This window comes from Mesoplodon mirus (genome assembly GCF_964341445.2).
Source record: "Mesoplodon mirus genome assembly, chromosome: 1".
NCBI classification, from domain to species: domain Eukaryota; kingdom Metazoa; phylum Chordata; class Mammalia; order Artiodactyla; family Ziphiidae; genus Mesoplodon; species Mesoplodon mirus.
The window spans coordinates 22,290,203-22,296,202 of record NC_138976.1 but is presented as its reverse complement, the minus strand read 5'-3'; the positions used below and the strand labels follow the sequence as shown (position 1 = coordinate 22,296,202).

General features: G+C 44.4%; 1 pseudogene across 1 annotated transcript; it reads left to right on the top strand.

Moving 5' to 3' along the window:
• Window positions 1-519: 519 nt before the first annotated feature.
• Window positions 520-3,191, top strand: LOC309801744 (pro-neuregulin-2, membrane-bound isoform-like; annotated as a pseudogene). Its single transcript has 2 exons — window positions 520-625; window positions 1,854-3,191. The product of its transcript is annotated as a pro-neuregulin-2, membrane-bound isoform-like (transcript).
• The last annotated feature ends 2,809 nt before the right edge of the window (window positions 3,192-6,000 follow it).

Below are 6,000 nucleotides of genomic sequence, written 5' to 3'. Positions count from 1 at the left end.
CAGATTCTCAACCACTGCGCCACCAGGGAAGCCCGACATGATAGATTTTTGTAATAAAAAACTCACATTAAATGTATACACTGATTATAAAACAAATCTTTATTTTTAGGTATGTAAAATTACAAAAATAGAGGCATCTTAGAATTAAGGAAATAAGTTGAAGATCTGAACTAAGGTGGTGATGGTGGGAATGAGAAGGGAAGAGTAGATGCAACAAGAAAAAACAAATCTTGAAGAATTTGAGAATTTGGATGTTAAAAGTCGGAGAGAGAAGATTAAAATATGACTCCATGGTTTTGAGTCTGAATGAAAGTGCCAAGTTGGTACCATTAAAAGAAATGGGGAAGTCAAGAGGTAAAATAACCAAACTAAATTTTATGTATTGAGTTGGAGGTGAGGAAATATCTAATAGACAGTTGAAGATACGGGCTTAGAACTAGGAAGAAAGATCAGGCTAGATCTTTCTAGATAATAGATCTTGGATCTATTATCCAAGGAATTAGCTACACACAAGTCGGAATGGAAGGTCTGAGAGTGAATGACATTCTGAAAGGTCAAGCACGTAGAGAACCGGGGCAGAAGTGTAATTGCAAGGGGGTACCCACGTTTCGGGACAGGAAGCAGGGTAAGGAAGAAAAACAGAAATGATCTGAAAGGTTGAATTAGATTCATTCCATAGTAGGGGCATGAAAACCACGAGAAGAGGGTTGAAGCCTTATATTCATGCTTAGGATTTATGGGTGTTCATCATGTGCATTTGGGTGTGCCTTAAGCCTTCACACTGGTGTGAAGAAGCCCACTGCAGAATTCCAAAGCAATGTTCGCTTGGGCCCCCACCTTCATCCTTAGCTGGATGCTGACTACTAACTCTGGGCTATTCCTCAGCTCCAGGAGTTCTGGACCAGTACCTTGGCTGGTTCCTCAGCCTTTGTCGAGCAATCATGAAATTTCTCCAAAGGCTTGTTGCTAGTATCACGTGCAGTTAATCTTAGCCAGATCCTATAAAGTCCAAAAGAATGTACTTCCCACCTAGCTCTTTAATGAGCAGTTATTTAAGAATGTAATTTTGTTGACCCAACTTTTTATAACAGAGTCAAAGTTAAAGGCAAACTAGTTTTTAGCACTTTACCAGTTCAGCTGGAATAGCTGTGCCAGTTAAACTTTCTGAACCCCTGTTAGTCAGGGATGACTTAGTTCTCTCTGGCTTACCTCATTTCCCTAGCAGACAGATAAGAAATAAAGTTATTTATTGGTTTAAAATGTGATACTTTCATAGCCCATAAAAATACATTTAAAAATTGTCCAATGAAGGGCAGTATTTCACAGAAACAAACACATAGTCATCGAATTTTTTTGTATTTTTCTTCTATAATTGGGAGAGCTAGCAAGGCATGTCTCACCATCACAGGAGCTCTAAAAAGCTGATTGGCTGACATGATTAGTAATTGGGAATATGAATTGTGATATACGATCCCGAAACACAAATTCCAAAAAGGCTTCTCTTCTTGTCATGAGTATCTTAATCAGGACGTTTGTAAGCATATCTTTCAATCTCATGCTCTTACAAACCTGAAGTTGACCCATACAGTTTAGATTGTTACTGACTTATTTTCAGCTAGTGTAAACTTAATCCTCACATGCCTTTCCCAAGAGAAACAGAAGTGCTTTCCCCTCTGTGTAGTGAAGCCTCATCAGTGTAACAGGAGCAATTCTCTCTCCTGTGGGGAAGTGCCCATATGACTTGGTTAGGCAGTAAACCATCTGGCTTATGCAGTGATATCTGGTTTGTAAGATGTGCCTTACCTCTTTATATGCTCAAGAGACTGGCCATTAAACATGTTGTGGCTGGAAAGTCCGAACCGACAGCCAGGAGCCCGCACGCACCTCGCACCCTGAGACAGCGACGCGCCCCGCACCGCTCCGGGAGGACCGGCCACCGGGCCCCGTGCCCCGCGCCCCGGCCCCGGCCCCGCCGCTGCCGCTGCTGTGGACCGCGGCCGTGGCGCCGGGGGGCGGCCGCCGGCGAGGAGGCGGCTCCCGCGGGGGCCTCAGTGTGCTAGGCGTCCCCGCCCAGCGTGGGCTCGGTGCAGGAGCTGGCTCAGCACGCCGCGGTGGTGATGGAGTGAAATGCGCACCCGCCGCGGCGGCAGCAGGGGGGCACTCGACAGGAAGGGGGTGGCGGCTGAGGCAGGGGCGCGGGGAGGCAAGCGCCAGCCGCCAGCCTTGGGCCCGGGACCGTGCCCTCCTGGCCCACAGGCCCCGCGCCCAGCGCCGCTGAGCCCCGGAGACGAGGCGCCCTATCTGGTGAAGGTGCACCAGGTGTGGGCGGTGAAAGCCGGGAGCTTGAAGAAGGACTCGCTGCTCAGCGTGCGCCTGGGCGCCTGGGGCCACCCTGCGTTCCCCTCCTGCGGGCGGCTCAAGGAGGACAGCAGGTACATCTTCTTCATGGAGCCCGATGCCAACAGCAGCGGCCGCGCGCCGGCGGCCTTCCGAGCATCCTTCCCCCCTCTCGAGACGGGCCGGAACCTCAAGAAGGAGGTCTGCCGGGTGCTGTGCAAGCGGTGCGCCTTGCCTCCCCATTCGGAAGAGATGAAAAGTCAGGAGTCTGCAGCAGATTCGAAACTAGTGCTTCAGTGCGAGACCAGTTCTGAAAACTCCTCTCTCAAATACAAATGGTTCAAGAATAGGAATGAATTAAACTGAAAGAACGAAGCACAAAACATCAAGATACAAAAAAAGGCCAGGGAAGTGAGAACTTTGCATTAACAAAGCATCACTGGCTGATTCTGGACAATGTATGTGCAAAGTGATCAGCAAATTAGGAAATGACAGTGCCTCTGCCAATATCACCATTGTGGACTCAAATGAGATCATCACTGGCATACCAGCCTCAACTGAGAAAACGTGTGTGTCTTCAGAGTCTCCCATTAGAATATCAGTATCAACAGTAGGAGCAAATACTTCTTCATCCACATCTACATCTACCACTGGGACAAGCCATCTTGTCAAGCGTGCCAGAAGGAGAAAACTTTCTGTGTGAATTTAGCAAGTACTTCATGGTGAAAGACCTTTCAAGCCCCTCAAGATACTTGTGCAAGTGCCCAAATGAGTTTAGTGGTGATCCCTGCCAAAACTACGTAATGGCCAGCTTCTACAGTACGTCCACTCCCTTCCTGTCTCTGCCTGAATAGGAGCCTGCAGAGTCGGTGCTGCTTTCTTGTTGCTGCATCTTCCCTCAGATTTCACCTAGAGCTAGATGTGTTTTACCAGGTCTAACATTAACTGCCTCTGCCTGTCGCATGAGAACATTAACAAAAGCAATTGTATTACTTCCTCTGTTCATGCCTAGTTGGCTCTGAGATACTCACAGGTGTGTGAGGCTCCGATGTTTCTGAAATTTATCTTGAATACTGTGATACAAAATGATAGTCTATATCATACAGTACAATGATAATAAAGGCATTTAAAAGTCTCCCTCTTTAGGGCTTCCCTGGTGGTGCAGTGGTTGAGAGTCCGCCTGCCGATGCAGGGGACATGGGTTTGTGCCCCGGTCCGGGAAGATTCCATGTGCTGCGGAGCGGCTGGGCCCGTGAGCCATGGCCGCTGAGCCTGCGCGTCCGGAGCCTGTGCTCCGCAATGGGAGAGGCCACAACAGTGAGAGGCCTGCATAATGAAAAAATAAAAGTCTCACCTTTATTGATAAAATAAAATCATTCCACTAGACAGTCCATCTTCTTTATAAAATGACCCCATCCTGAAAAGGATGTTTGCTAAGTTGTAACCAGTACACGCTTGCAATGACGGTAAGTTCATTTCAGTTCAGAATGTGTTATTTCTAACAAGTAAACATAAAAAAAAATAATAATAAAAATATTGTGGCTGAGATATAGAGTGGGGCGAGAGGAACAGCTAAGGGAAGGATATTTATTAAACTGAAATATCCAGCTTAATATGGTGATTAATTACTCAATTCTTTCTATCTATTGATTTCTTCATCATATGGGCTAAGAACAGGAATGGCAAGTTCATGGCACCATCCCTGCCTCTCTTCCACACACACCCCCGCCCCCACCAAAAAAAAAAAAAAAAAGCCCGTATGGCAGACACCACAATACTCTTTTCCATTGAACTCAGCCTCAGAGTCATTTTCCACAGTTCTCCAGGCAGCCACTATCAGTTTGTTCGAGTGGGGAATTGAAATTATGAGGTTGGGGATTCTTTGTGGCTTACAGTTTTGGTGTTAGTATCTTCTGATTACAAGGAACAGGGAACCTTAAGAAAAAGAGGATTTATTTTAAGGATACACATAGTTTGGAGTCAAAGAGTTGTTCAGGATCCAAGGCAAGTCAGAGACTGGATTCTCGCCCTATGGTCCACCTATTCAACCTCTCATAACATATCTGTGTCTCTGTTTTTAATGTGCCCCCATTTCCCAACTGGCCAATCCTCTTTGTATTCCACAGTCTAAATGCTTCAGAGAGCTAATTTAACATGCTTTGTTAATTACCATTGTGTCTATTACTAAGCATAGCCTTGGTGCCAGGTTTTGTCATGGGTCATGAATAGGCAGCCCTTGGGTAGGCAGCCCATGCATACTGGTAATGTTTTCTTTATCTTAGTGGTAGTTATCCAGGTGTGTTCACTTCATGAAAATTCAAAATTCAACACGTGCTTATTATGTGCAAGTTTCTTTGTTATATTTTAATAAGTTTATTTTTCTAAAAATAGTTGTGGCAAACTGATCTCATTTTCTTTTTTGAAGGCTTTATCAAACTAGCACATCAGGAGAATGTCATAGACATATATGTTCATCTTAAGGAAGACATCTTTTAAAATTTCCTAAGACCGTTATATGCAGTTCAGAGAGATGTGGGCTGGATAGTAGAAGAGTTATGTGAATTCTTAACTAGTGGAACAACTTACCCAAAAATTGACAATCAAGATCAACCTGTAGATAGGCTTCTGTCATAATGTGTGAGGGTTCTGTTTAGTATAGAGAGGAAATACAGGCCAAGCATGTGGGATCAAGGGCTGGGCTCTTCTGCTTAATAGCTGTTTGACATTAGGGAACTTTTCTTTCCGTGCCTCAGTCTTTCTATCAATAAAATGGGAGTGATAGAGTCTACATCTTAAGATGGTTTAGAGTACTGAGTGAACATAAATAGTGTTCAGAAAAGTAGGCCACTAATATGCAGGTAGAATTTGTAGAGTGGCAGAGTACTTTATAATTAAATCACCAAGTTAAAGAGCAAGACAAGTCCCTGTTAGAAGAAATGTCCCCAAAGTGGCCAGATGAACATCTGTCAGGGATGCTGTAAAGACGTCCCTTCCTTTAATGAGAAGGTTGGATTAGATGATCTCTCAAGGTCTAGGATTCTTTGTCAGTCTAACTGTGCCCTAAATACTTGAAGTTATAATTCTGCTTATGGAGTAATTCTATAGAATTACTTGCCAAGAGGAGACGGGGTCACCCATAACAAAATGGGCATGCTTTGGAAACATCTGAGAACTCGGAACTCGGAACTCATCTTTCCAATGTTGGGTGAAAACATGAGAAAGATACATAGCCACAACCTAGAGAAAAACACCGACCTGTAAGACTGAAGAAAGAAACAGAGATTTGGCTGCTTCATTTGTTCTTTAAAATGAACACCTGCTTTTACACATCATCTGAAATATACATTAGGCCCAATAGGAATATACACCTTCAGTAATCTGCCAACAATATCAAGGTAACTGCCTTGCTTTGTTTGCAGGAAGTTGATGCTAATTTTTTAAAAATCTGATTTTATTATACTACAAAGCCATCAGTACTTTTTTTGCAGCATGTAGAGCCTTCAGATTAAAGCCAAAGGCAATCAAACCAAATGAACAAAACTTAATGACTTGAGGAGTGGCCAAGATGGTGGAGCAGGAAGACCCTGAGCTCACCTCCTTCCAGAGGCACACCAAAATTGCAACTATTTATAGACAAAGTATCCATGAGAGCAACCTGAAGAC